A 12,633-nucleotide genomic window follows, 5' to 3' on the forward strand; every position below is an offset into this window, starting at 1 on the left:
TCAGCTTTGTTAGACTCCATATGGCTTCTCTCTATGTATATTTTCTCTGCCAGACAGCAAGCTAGATACTGCAAGCCCATGTCAACAAATTATAGTCACTTTACAGTTTCTGAATCTGTAAAGTGGAGTCATAAATAGTTATAACCTTTGCTATGATGAAAGATAATTTAGAGTATATGCAATATATTTTGCATGATTCTTGACATGGAGTAAGTTGTAAATAGATATCAGCTACTATCATCACCAATCTCATCATTACCTTTATGATCATTTTGGTGGAAGAAATCTTATCTTGGATCAAAGCTACCTATAATTCCAACACTCTACTGTGTAAGTTATATATGACTTCTGATTAATGAACAAGAACCATCATCTTTCTAGACTGCTCACTTTTTCTTCAGGTCAGTCAAATCTTACAAAGCTAGATCCCTCCTCTTGACCACCCCCGTTTTATAGGTCAGCATTAGTGAGTTGCTTTCTTTCAATATGTAGGTTACAGTTACCCTCACAACTGGGCCATAGTTTACAGTGTTTAAATCCTTACATCAAGGATATTAAATCTGTGCATGCCATTGATCTACAACTTTCTTTTGAATAACAAAACCATAAATTTTAAATCTTCCAGTTTCTAGATCATATTTCCTATACTCTAAGTTGATAATCATAAGGACTTTGTAAGATTATATTCAGTAAACTGTAAGTTGCTCTAGGGTAAAAACTATTTCTTATTTTTCAATATTCTCATGAGCAGTAGCAAACTCAGTTTATATACAACAAATATTTACTAAATGAATTATAAAGTGAATGAATATTGAGAACATCATTTCAGAACAAATCTGCTTTTGACTTATCATAGTACTGCATCATTACTACTTTACTTCCTTGTATCTCCCACTAAAATATCATTTCATAGAGGGCATGGAACATGCTCATGTAATTAGTAGTCCTAGCATGGCATCTGGCATAAATAATTTCTAGGGAGAAATTTTGAGGAAGCTTTGTTTTTAATCACAAAAATAATTTTTTGTTTTGCATACAAGTTATTTAAATTTTATTTTTTAATTTAAATTCAATTAGCCAACATATAGTACATCATTAGTTTTAGATGTAATTTTCAATAATTCATCAGTTTAATATAACACTCAGTGCTCATCATATCATGTTCCCCTCCTAATGCTCATCACCCAGTTACCCCAACCCCCACTGACCTCCTCTTCAGCAACCTTTAGTTTGTTTCTCAGAGTTAAGAGCCTCTCATGATTTGTCTCTCTCTCTTTTTTTTCTCATTCATTTTTCCCTGCCTTCCCTTATGGTCCTCTGCACTATTTCTTATATTTCACATATGAGTGAAACCATATGAGAATTGTCTTTCTCCAACTGACTTATTTTACTTATACCCATATACCCTCCAGTTCCATCCATGTTGATGTTGATAAACATTGGGGTGCAGGTACCCCTTCATTTCACTACATTTGTGTCTTTGGGGTAAATAACCAGCAATGCAATTGCTGGGTCATAGGGTAGATCTATTTTTAATTTCTTGAGAATGCTCCGTGCTGTTTTCCAAAGTGGCTGCACCAGTTTGAATTCCCACTAACAGTGTAAGAGTGCTCCCCTTTCTCCACATCCACACCAACATTTGTTGTTAAATGTCTTGTTACTTTTAGCCATTTTTAAAAAGGTTTTATTTATGTATTTGAGAGAGAACAAGAGGGAGGGAGAGCACACGTGAGGTGAGGGGCAGAAGGAGAAGCAGCCTCCCTGCTGAGCTGGGAGCCCATGCAAGGCTTAATCCCAGGACTCCAGGATCATGACGTGAGCCAATGAGATGCCCCAATTTGGTGCCCCAATTTTAGCCATTCTAAATAATGTAAAGTGGTATCTCATTGTGGTTTTGATTTGTTTTTTTTTTTTGTTTTTTTTTTTGATTTGTATTTCCCTGATGACAAGTGGTGTTGAGCATTTTGTAATATGTCTGGTGGCCATTTGTATGTCTTCTTTGGAGAAATGTCTGTTCATGTCTTCTGCCCATTTCTTGACCGGGCTATTTGTTTTTTGGGTGTTGAGTATAAGTTCTTTATAGATCATGGCTGCTAGCCCTTTATCTGATATATGATTTGCAAATATCTTCTCCCATTCTATAGGTTGACTTTTAGTTTTGTTAACTATTTCTTTTCCTGTGCAGAACCTTCTATCTTGATGAAAGAAAGAAACTATTGAGACTAGTTCAATAGTTCATTTTTTCTTTTGTTTCCCTTGTTTTTAGAGATGTGTCTTGCAAGAAGTTACTGTGGCCAAGGTTGAAGAGGTTGCTGCCTGTGTTCTCCAGGATTTTGATGGATTCCTGTCTCATATTTAGGTTTTCTTCCATTTTGAGTTTATCTTTGTGTACAGTGTAAGAGAATGGTCTAGTTTAATTTTTCTGCATGTGGCGGTTCAATTTTCCCAGCACCATTTATTGAAAAGACTGTCTTTTTTCCATTGGATATTCTTTCCAGCTTTGTCAAAGAGTATGTAGCTATAGAGTTGAGGATCCATATCTGGGTTCTCTATTCTGTTCTGTTGATCAATATGTGTGTTTTTGTGCCAGTACCATGCCATTTTGACGATCACAGCTAGCTTGAAGTCATTGTGATGTCCCCAGCTTTGGTTTTCTTTCTCAACATTCTCTAGCTATTTGGGGTCTTTTTTGGTTCCATACAGATCTTAGGATTATTTGTTTCATCTCTGTAAAAAAAAATGATGATATTTTTATAAGGATTGCATTGAATGTGTAGATTGTTCTGGGTAGCACAGACATTTCAACAATATTTATTCTTCCAATCCATGAGCATGGAATGTTTTTTCCATGTATTTGTGTTTTTAATAATTTCTTTTGTAAGTGTTCTATAGTTTTCAGAGTACAGATCCTTTACCTCTTTGGTTAAGTTTATTCTTAGGTGTGTTATGGTTTTTGGTGCAATTGTAAATGGGATCAACTCCTTAGTTTCTCTTTCTTCTGTCTCATTGTTAGTGTATAGAAATGCAACTGATTTCTGTGCATTGATTTTATATCCTGCCACATTGCTGAATTGCTGTATGAGTTCTAGCAATTTTGGGGTAGAGTGTTTTGGGTTTTCCACATACAGTCATGTCATCTGCAAAGAGTGAGAGTTTGACTTCTTTGCTATTTTGAATGCCTTTATTTCTTTTTTGTTGTCTGATTGTTGAGGCTAGGATGTCTAGTAGTATGTTGAACAAGTGATGAGAGTGGACATTCCTGTCATGTTCCTGACTTTAGGAGAAAAGCTCTCAGTTTTTCCCTGGATTCCATGGAAACCATGATTTTGATCTTTATTTTGTGCTTATGAAATAGCTGTATGATATTTTTCTGTATTACTGTGAAAGTTTTCTTCAAAATATTTCTTTTCCATTCTAGTGAGAAGCCAGCCTCAGGAGTGGTGATAATGGTAGTGTTGTTGTAAGATGCCCCAATGGTTTGTTCTGTCATGGATCTGGACTGAGTGGCACCACGTTGGCCTCCTAAGTGTGAGGTCATGACGCACAGTCTCTCTTGACCAGGCAGGCTCTGGCAATGAATGCACTTCTGAATGCACTAGATTCTTACCAACATTTGGAGCTTCGAAGAATTTGTATATTTTTTTCATTTGGCTTTTCTTTACCAGTTTCTGACTTTTATTCTCAATATATTTTTACTAAACTTTTTTTCACAAATTTTTAAAAAAGTGTCATTCCCTGAATGCTATTCATTGTGGGCTTTTTTAGATGGCCTTTATGAAATTGAGGTATGTTCTCTCTATCCCTACACTTTGAAGAGTTTTAATCAAGAAAGAATGCTGTATTTTGTCAAATGCTTTTTCTGCAACAATTGAGAAGATCATACGGTTCCTGTCTTTTCTCTTATTAACGTGATCTATCATATTGATTGATTTGCGAATGTTGAACCACCTTTGCAGCTCAAGAATAAATCCCACTTAGTCATGGTGAATAATCCTTTTAAGGTACTGTTGGATACTATTGCTAGGATCTTGGTGAAAATTTTGACCTCCATGTTCATCAGGGATATTGGTCTGTAATTCTCCTTTCTGATGAGCTCTTTGTTTGGTTTTGGGATCAAGATAATGCTAGCCTCACAAAATGAGTGGAAGTTTTATTTTTATGAAAAATATTTTGAAAAATTATTAAAATTTTTCTCATTAGAAAGTATATATAGCTTTATTTTGGTGAACCACAAATCATTTGCTAAACTTCTTAAACATAGAAAAAATTTTTAATTCAGTGAAATTTAGTTCCTTATGTACTCAGTTTATTGAATTACTACTTGCCTTGTCTGGTCTCTTTCCTTATCCTGCCTTTTGGTGAAAAATGTTCTAAATTTCATGTAGTAAGATTGTTCATTTCATGGTTAAGGCTTTGTATGTCTTACTATCTATTTCTTCTTGAGTCACTGCTTATTTATGTATTATATATTTTATATATCATGTAATTTATATAATTATTATATATTTTTATAAATAATATATATTATGTTATATATTATAACTATATGAATATAAATATTATGGCTATATATAAACATGTATAATATAGAGAGCAAAGTGACTCAAAAAGAAATAGATAGTAAGACACACAAAGCCTTAACCATGAAATGAACCAGTTTGTTACATTTTGCTAAGTGAAATTTAGAACATTGCTCATTAAAAGTCAAGATAAGGAAAATGAACAGACAAGACAAATGAGGAAAAAATATTTGTTGAAAATATAAAAAATAAATATATATATATACACAAAATATTCATAGAAAATATAAGCAATAAATGTGTATGTGTATATTTATAATAAATGTGTATGTGCATATGTATATACAGATTTGAATATATGTGTATTTAATATACATATTTATTGTATATGTATATATCCATTTTACATATTTTGATATTATTGGAATGTATTAGCTTATATTATTAATATCAATATCATTAATATCTTTCTGGACCTGCATTTATTTCTTACTTTTCCTTCCTAATATTATTCATTCTTTAATTTATGCATTCTCTCTTTTTCTTACTTTTTAAAACAAGTTTATGAGACTTGTCTATTTCATTTTCTTTTTCAAAGGAAAAATTGTGGTTTAATTGTATCTCTTCTGTATCTTTGTTTTCTGTTTAATGACTACTCTTATCTTTATTATCTTCTTCCTAATTTATTTAAATTTATGAATTTTTCATAAAATTTATAACTTTTTTCTTACTTAAATTGGACTCTTAGTTCGTTAATTTTAGCCTTTCTTGTGTTCTAATTTCTAAATGATGCTTTCTAAATGATGCTTCTCAGTATAATCACTGCTTTCTTTTTTTTTTTTAATCACTGCTTTCTTTAGCTCTTTATAATTACCTGTTTTAAAATAAAACACATTTTATAAATAGTCAAACCTGGAGAAAAATTGCATCAATCCCATTAATATTTTGTTTCTGATATACTATCTTAGATCATCTCTATTCAGTGAGTTTACAAATACAATACAGAAACAACTGATTAGCATAATACGAACACTGTGATTTGATAACTAGCTGTACTGTACTTTGTGTTTCAAGAAACACGTTTTAGTCATTTGGATTCTAATATGTATTTGAAACTAGAAAATTCACAATAAGCTAGTTCACAGATGCATTTACCCATGAAAGGTATGCTCCAAGGGAGAACCACTCTCTGTGGTCAGGCTGTTATGTCTTACTGATCTAATTTCAGGTGATAACTTTTTCTTTTTTTATATAACTTTTTCTTTTCCAAGTACAAGTTATAGATCATTCCTTCCTTAGCCCACTATTTTCATACAGTAACAAATAAAATAAAGTAGCAAGAAAGCCAGTCAAGATGTAAATGATGTTGGCATTTAAAAATCAGCTTCAGGGCACCTGGGTGGCTCAGTCAGTTAAGTATTTGTCTGCCTTTGTCTCAGGTCATGATCACAGGGCCCTGGGATCAACCCCCTCATCAGGCTCACCACTCAGCACAGAGTCTCCTTGTCTTTTCTCTCTGTCTCTCCCCCCGTAGCTTGTGTTCTCTCTCTCTTTCTCTCAAATAAATAAATAAAATCTTTTAAAAAATCAGTGTCAGATTTTGTAGTGTGTTATCTCTCTAAGTTATTTTTTTTTTATTTAGTATGTTGAATTACCAGGTAAGTTCTTAGTAAAGGAAAGAAGCATTTGCTCAAAAGCAGTAAACTTTATTCTTATCACTGAAATTATGAGAGATAATTGCCATTTATAGTCTCTAGCATTTAACCAACTCTATCTAAATTACGCTTTTGATTCATGAATTAATATGGCATGAGATAGCTTTCCTTGGAAATAAATATTAATTTAACATTGATAAAAACTCCACAGTCAAAAAGAAATCCATTTTTATTATTTTTATTATTTGTCAGAGTATTTTCCATATTGACATGCATTGACATGCATGACATGCAGTACTTAAAAGGGTTATTGAATGGTTAAGATGATGTCATAATTGAAATAATAAGAATAGCATTTTTCCTGTTTTAATATAGTGTTGAAAGGCACCTGTGAAATACAGGAAAACTAGGCTTCAGTCCTCTTTTTCAATATTATCAGGTAAAGTGGCTTTAAGACCTTTGGGAAGTTATAAACTTCTATTGTTTTATTTATCCATGTTCAACCAAGTTAACATATGAATCCTACTAACATTCGTTTGAAATTTTGCTATGGACTGAGTGATATAAGTGTTGTTCATACAGTCTCATTTAATTGAGTAGGTGGTCCATGTAGCTCAATAAGACGTAATTTAAAGGGGGCATAGGCTACAGCTCCTATAATGAAGAGTGCCCCTCTTTCTATTGTAACATGTTGCCTGGTGCAGGGAAGGCAGCGGGAAAAGAATGCAGATATTCTTGGATCTTTGATACTATTTTCTTACTCCTGAAGATCAAATCCTGGCTAAGAGGAGACAGCTTGCCCTCAGAGTAGTTCTTCATGAGTCAAGTGTCCGTATTTTCTGAACCAACCATCAGAATGCCCAATCAGATATCTACAAGTGCATGTAGGGAGGTAATGAAATAGTCTAATAGACATGATGACTGCTCCAGAAAATCTAGGACCCATGGATACTGTGTGTCTGTAGGCCTCCAAAAAGACAGAATCAAATCTCTGCTAATAAAGTTATCCTCCAAGGGCTACTAGGGACAGTGGTAGGGTTGAGGGGAGGGAGGTGTATATGTGTGTGTGGTGAGGGGAGGAAGCTTTCCAATTGCCAGACAGAGTCTGGAAGTAAATACATATAATCTTATTTGAGGATATAGAAATGGAAGTATTCATTTTCCAGAATTCTCAGGTCTTGTTGCTGTCGGGAGGATGGCCTCAGCATTTGTTTGTTGCCAGTGGTTTTAATATTGTGCTGTATTCTTTGGTGAGAGTATACACACATTTCCACACATATATACACATATATACACAGTCTTTTTTGGAATTTTAGAGGTAAGAGTCTCTTTCATGTTCAAGTTTGGAAGCTTATTATTTATATAGAAATTTACCAAGGGCCTGCTCTGTGTTAGACTCTCCGCCAGACACTGGAGATATTTGGGGGGAAAAAGTCAGACATAGGCCATAGTTTCATGTAGATTTCAGTCTGGGCTGAAAAAAATGGACATCAAATAAATAATTATGATAAATTCTGACAGATGTTTTGATGGAGAATTCCACATGACAACAAACTATAGCAGGGGAAATTGGTATAGTTAAGAGTGCTGGTGAGGCTGCCTTCAAGAGAAATGTTCAGGTTGATACCTGAAGGAAAAGTAGGAGTAGGCCAGAGTAAGTAGGCCTAGACGGCAAATAATCATGTTTTGTAAGGAGGTCTGAAGGAAAGAGTCATCTCAAAGAAGGCAACTAATGTTTCTTTGCTTCTTTATAAGCGAATGAGAGAGATTGGCAGAGAGGATGCCAGAAATGTAGACAACAAGCATATTGTAAAGGGCTGTAGAAATTGTTACAGAGTTTTGTCTTTACTCCCAAAGCAATGTGTGGTAGGGGATGTTGAAGGATTAGAAAAGTCACTATGACTGCTATTTGGAGGGCAGATTTGAGGAGGAAAAGACTAGAGACAAGGTTACTGGTCAGCAGTCCATTGTGAAGGTTGGGGCCTGAGTTGACAATGGTTTAGACTAGGGAGATGGAGAAGAGAAATGACCAGACCTACAAGATGTTTAAGGATCTTGATTTAGGACCAAGTTGGTGAGGGAGGGAGAGAGGAGATTCTAGAATGACTCCAGGGTTTTGAGTTCCTAAACATAATTAAACCTCAGGAATTTTCAGAGTGAATCTTCAGGATTTCTTGAGTTTGTCCTTGAAATACCACTTTGATGGAAGAATGTTAACTTACTGAGTGTGATTCTTCTGCATGAGCCCATCTGGTACCTACTTCAGATACTTTTGAGTACCTACTTTGTTGCAGATTATTGAGAACAGTCCTAGTCACACAGAGGTCTAAAAATTGACATCTAGTGAGAAAACAGATAAAATAGCAACAACAACAACAACAACAACAACAAAAACAAATATACTTAGCATTTAAGGGCCATAAAGAAAATAGGCTTCTGTAAGGAACAGTATGGAGGTGGAGGAAGGAGGATCCACCCAGACAGTGTGAGTGGAAAACTATGCATGGAAAACTTTTTTAGAGGGGGAGTGGAGTGTGGAGTGGAGTGGAGTGGGATGTGATGAAGGATGGATAAACATAAGTTTGAAAAAGCAACACAGGACAGATTCAGATGGACTGTGAAGGCCAAGGTAAGGCAGTTGGATATTATTCTCAGTGCACTGGGAAGCACCTGAGCAACTATCATCACTTTACTTTAACTGCTCTGTGAAAAATGGGTTGGAGAGAAAAGAAAGGAAAGAAAACCAGCAAGTAAGCTATTTTGCTAGTATATACCTGCTATACTACTAGCAGTAGACCAAGTGAGAGGTAATAGAGGCTCAGATCAGCACAGTAACTAAAGACTAAGTAATAAGGAGGAAATAAAGAGTAGTTGAAAGAAAGAGGACTTAGGTATAAAATTAAGAAAGATTTCTAGATCTTTTCCTTAACCAATTGGATTGATAGTGTTGTCATTCACAGAGATGTGGAAGAATTAAGAAAAGCAGGTAATGACATAAAGCCAAGAATTCATATTTGGTTTTGTTAACTTGATATTACCACAAGTCTTCCACTGTCTTGGAGTGACATAGGAGAGACTGAAATAATCTCTGTCTGATTTACAGGGAGAGAGAAATTGCAAGAGAAGCCCGCAAGTTTGGATGAATTGGACAAAATGAGAATAGACTGGAGACAATGAGATGGACATATCAGTAGATTAAGAGATGATCCTGCCCAAGATCAGATGAGAGCATAAGCATATGTCAGCGTATGCCAGTATGGACAGACCAAATACCTCTCTTCCCATTCCCTTCCCACACAATGCTCTAATAAAGGTCAAATAAGTCCTAGGAATTAGTTACTTGACAGAAATAGTCAAGAAAGAAAAAAATCCTTAGTTAAGTAATTTTGAATAGAAATGACTGTGTACAAAGAATTGATTAATATTACATTATTTGGTCATAATATTGGATAGGCAATTAAATAGAAGTTAAACAGTATTATAAAAGTATTAAAAATATGCTTCATGTATATATGTGTATGTGTGTAATGTGTTGTGTCTGTGTGGGTTTGTATGTGTAATGTATATTGTTTCATAGTTGAATGGAGTGTTCTTGAAGAAAACTTATATCCTTGACTGTTTTTATTCCTTCATTTTATTCCTTTATTTTTTTAAAAAAGATTTTATTTACTTATTTGAGAGAGAGTGAGTGAAGGGAGGGGTAGAAGGCAGGAATCTCAAGCAGACTCCCCACTGAGCATGGGGCCAGATTCAGGGATGTATCCCCTGACCCTGAGCTCATGACCTGAGCTGAAACTAAGAGTCAGTCACTCAACTGCCAGAGCCACCCAGGTGCCCCTCAATTGTTTTTAATATAATATTTGTTCTAGGAAGGTATTTAATACATATTCGCTAATGAATGGCCAGTGTTTTACTGCACAATATAAAACACTGATGCAAAATTTTAGTGAGCATTCCAGTGTATGACTAAGTTTAGCATCAGCAATGTCTGTAGAATGAGATAGTTCTGATTAATCAAAATCCTAGAACAAGAAACCAATAAAAATTGGATTTTAATAGCAGCAGGAAGTTGAATTTAATAGCGTCTCATATAATGCAAAAGCACAGAAGGTTCTTCTTAAAATTTAGATGGTTTTCCTTGACTACATACGCGTTCTCTGTTGAATGAAACTCTGTATTCTCTGTAATCTGGGCAGGAAAAACAAGCCTAATGATAGAAATAGTCAAAACTGACCACTTGTACTATTTGTTCTCTAATAAATGCTAAGTCAACTACAAAAATTTGATTTTAAAAAGGAAAAGAAAATAAAAAGCAAACTTCTGAAACTCCATGCTTGTTGGTTCATATAAACACTAAGTAAAATAGCAGAACAGCATGAGTTCTGCCTTTTGACTTTGTAATGCTCTGTATGAAACCTAATTTAGACTTGGGAAAAATTATATCATCACCAGAGCTGGCTTTGTACTTAAAGCATTAATGAGAAATGGAGGACTTTTCAGTGAAGTGTAAAGAAAAGATCCTTAGAAAGGAGGGTGAAATAAAAGATGAAAAGACTTTGATTTTGACTCTGTGGGGGGATTTAGAGCTCATGCAAAGAAGGCATTACTTATTGTGTTAATTACCTAGCTGGATCATCAAAATTCTTCTCCTGCACCTTCCCTGCACCACTTTCTTATGCCCTTCTACTTTTATTTTTGGAAAGGAATTTAAACTTCTGAATAGATTTTGTGATTGGAGTCACTTAAGAATTAGTAAAACAGATAGGACAAATATGTGAAAAATGACAGTCTCCCCTCCTTTTTGGGTATTTTCCAAGCTAGAGCACTAGAAGTATGTTTGTAAGGAAGTGAAATATTATGTTGCCCCTATATTATTATAATTTGAACTCTGTTGATGAACTATTTCAAAATCCAACTGAGAATGATGAGCAGAAAAAAAAGCTGTGCTGAAATTAAATATAATCTTTAATGGTAATTCAAAATAATTATGTGTACCTGTTTCTTAAGAAACCAATCAGGGATGCACTGATCCTCTGTACTATCTAAAATATTCCAGTGTGTGACACATTAAAATGGTAAATCTATTTGAAAAAATTTGGTACAAATGTTGCTATATATATAAAGATGCTTGAGCATTTTCTCCTACATACTGAAACATGGCCACAGTATCACACATTTTTCTGGAGCCTTTCTTAAATAAAACTTTGCCCATTAAATGATACTATCAAAATAAAATTCCATTTTTTAGGTGGGGGGAAAACTGAGTGAACATGAAGTGTTGTTTATTTAAAAAAAAAATTAGAGGGATCCCTGGTTGGCTCAGTGGTTGAGGATCTGCCTTCAACTCAGGTCATGATTCCTGGAATCCTAGGATTGAGTCTCAAGGAGCCTGCTTCTCCCTCTCCCTTTGTCTCTGCCTCTCTGTGTGTGTCTCTCATGAATAAATAAATAAAATCTTTTTAAAAAATTAAAGAATTAGCCAACTCAAATTAGAATAAGCTAGACAGGACATTTATTTATTCACATAACTGGGAAAAATAAAAATAGAGCCAGGCATAGGGCCAACTGGATCCAGAGCCTGAGTGGTACCTCACCATTCTCTTTGTACCTCATGACTTCCTTGCTCTTTTTTCCACTTCTATGAGCTTTGACCTCATCATATGCTACTTAAAAAATGAACAGATTTTATTCACATAGCAAGGGAATTGGTCACTAGTGATTTTAGGCTTGTATCATCTTAGTCATCCCGGGAAGTGGTTCTCAAAAGTGTTTCCCCTGGACCAGTGGCATCAACAACACCTAGAAACTTGTTAGAAATGTAAATGTTAGGGTCACATCCCAGACCTACTGACTCAGAAACTTGGGACCTGGGTTCCTTACACTTAATCTGTATCTTAATATACCTTCCAGGTGATCCTGAAGTATCGAAAACTGAGAGTGAACCATTGACCTGGAAGAAAGACTGTCTCTTGTAGTATACATGAATCTCGGGAGGAGGCTCATGCTGACTTGGCTTCATTTATGTCTCAAACCTTTGGATGCCAAGGACTAGAGGCATGGAAATAGAAAACTGTAATAAATTTGGTCTGAGGTATACATTCCTACTCCTGGCCAGGGTAATGAGATTCTGTATTTGGTAGCTCCTTCAGAAATAATGTGAAGCAGTGAAAGATGATATCCTCAAATATAAGAAGAATGCTGTTAACCAGGGAAGGAGAGAGGATGCAGGGTTGACAGAAACACAGAAGAATGGAATTTCTCCAACTCAAAGGTGACCACAGGTCACGATTTATCTCATATATTCCTTGTAAGAAACACAGAACATGTACAGATGCTATCAATTCTTTCCTACCAACATTCTTGGGAAGCAAATATCATACATATCAGCTTTAGCTTTTACTGCCCTGGAAAAATGTAACATAAAATTTAAATGAGTTGTTCAAGGTTATTCAAATAAA

This window comes from Canis lupus, chromosome 12 (assembly GCF_011100685.1).
Source record: "Canis lupus familiaris isolate Mischka breed German Shepherd chromosome 12, alternate assembly UU_Cfam_GSD_1.0, whole genome shotgun sequence".
NCBI lineage: Eukaryota > Metazoa > Chordata > Mammalia > Carnivora > Canidae > Canis > Canis lupus.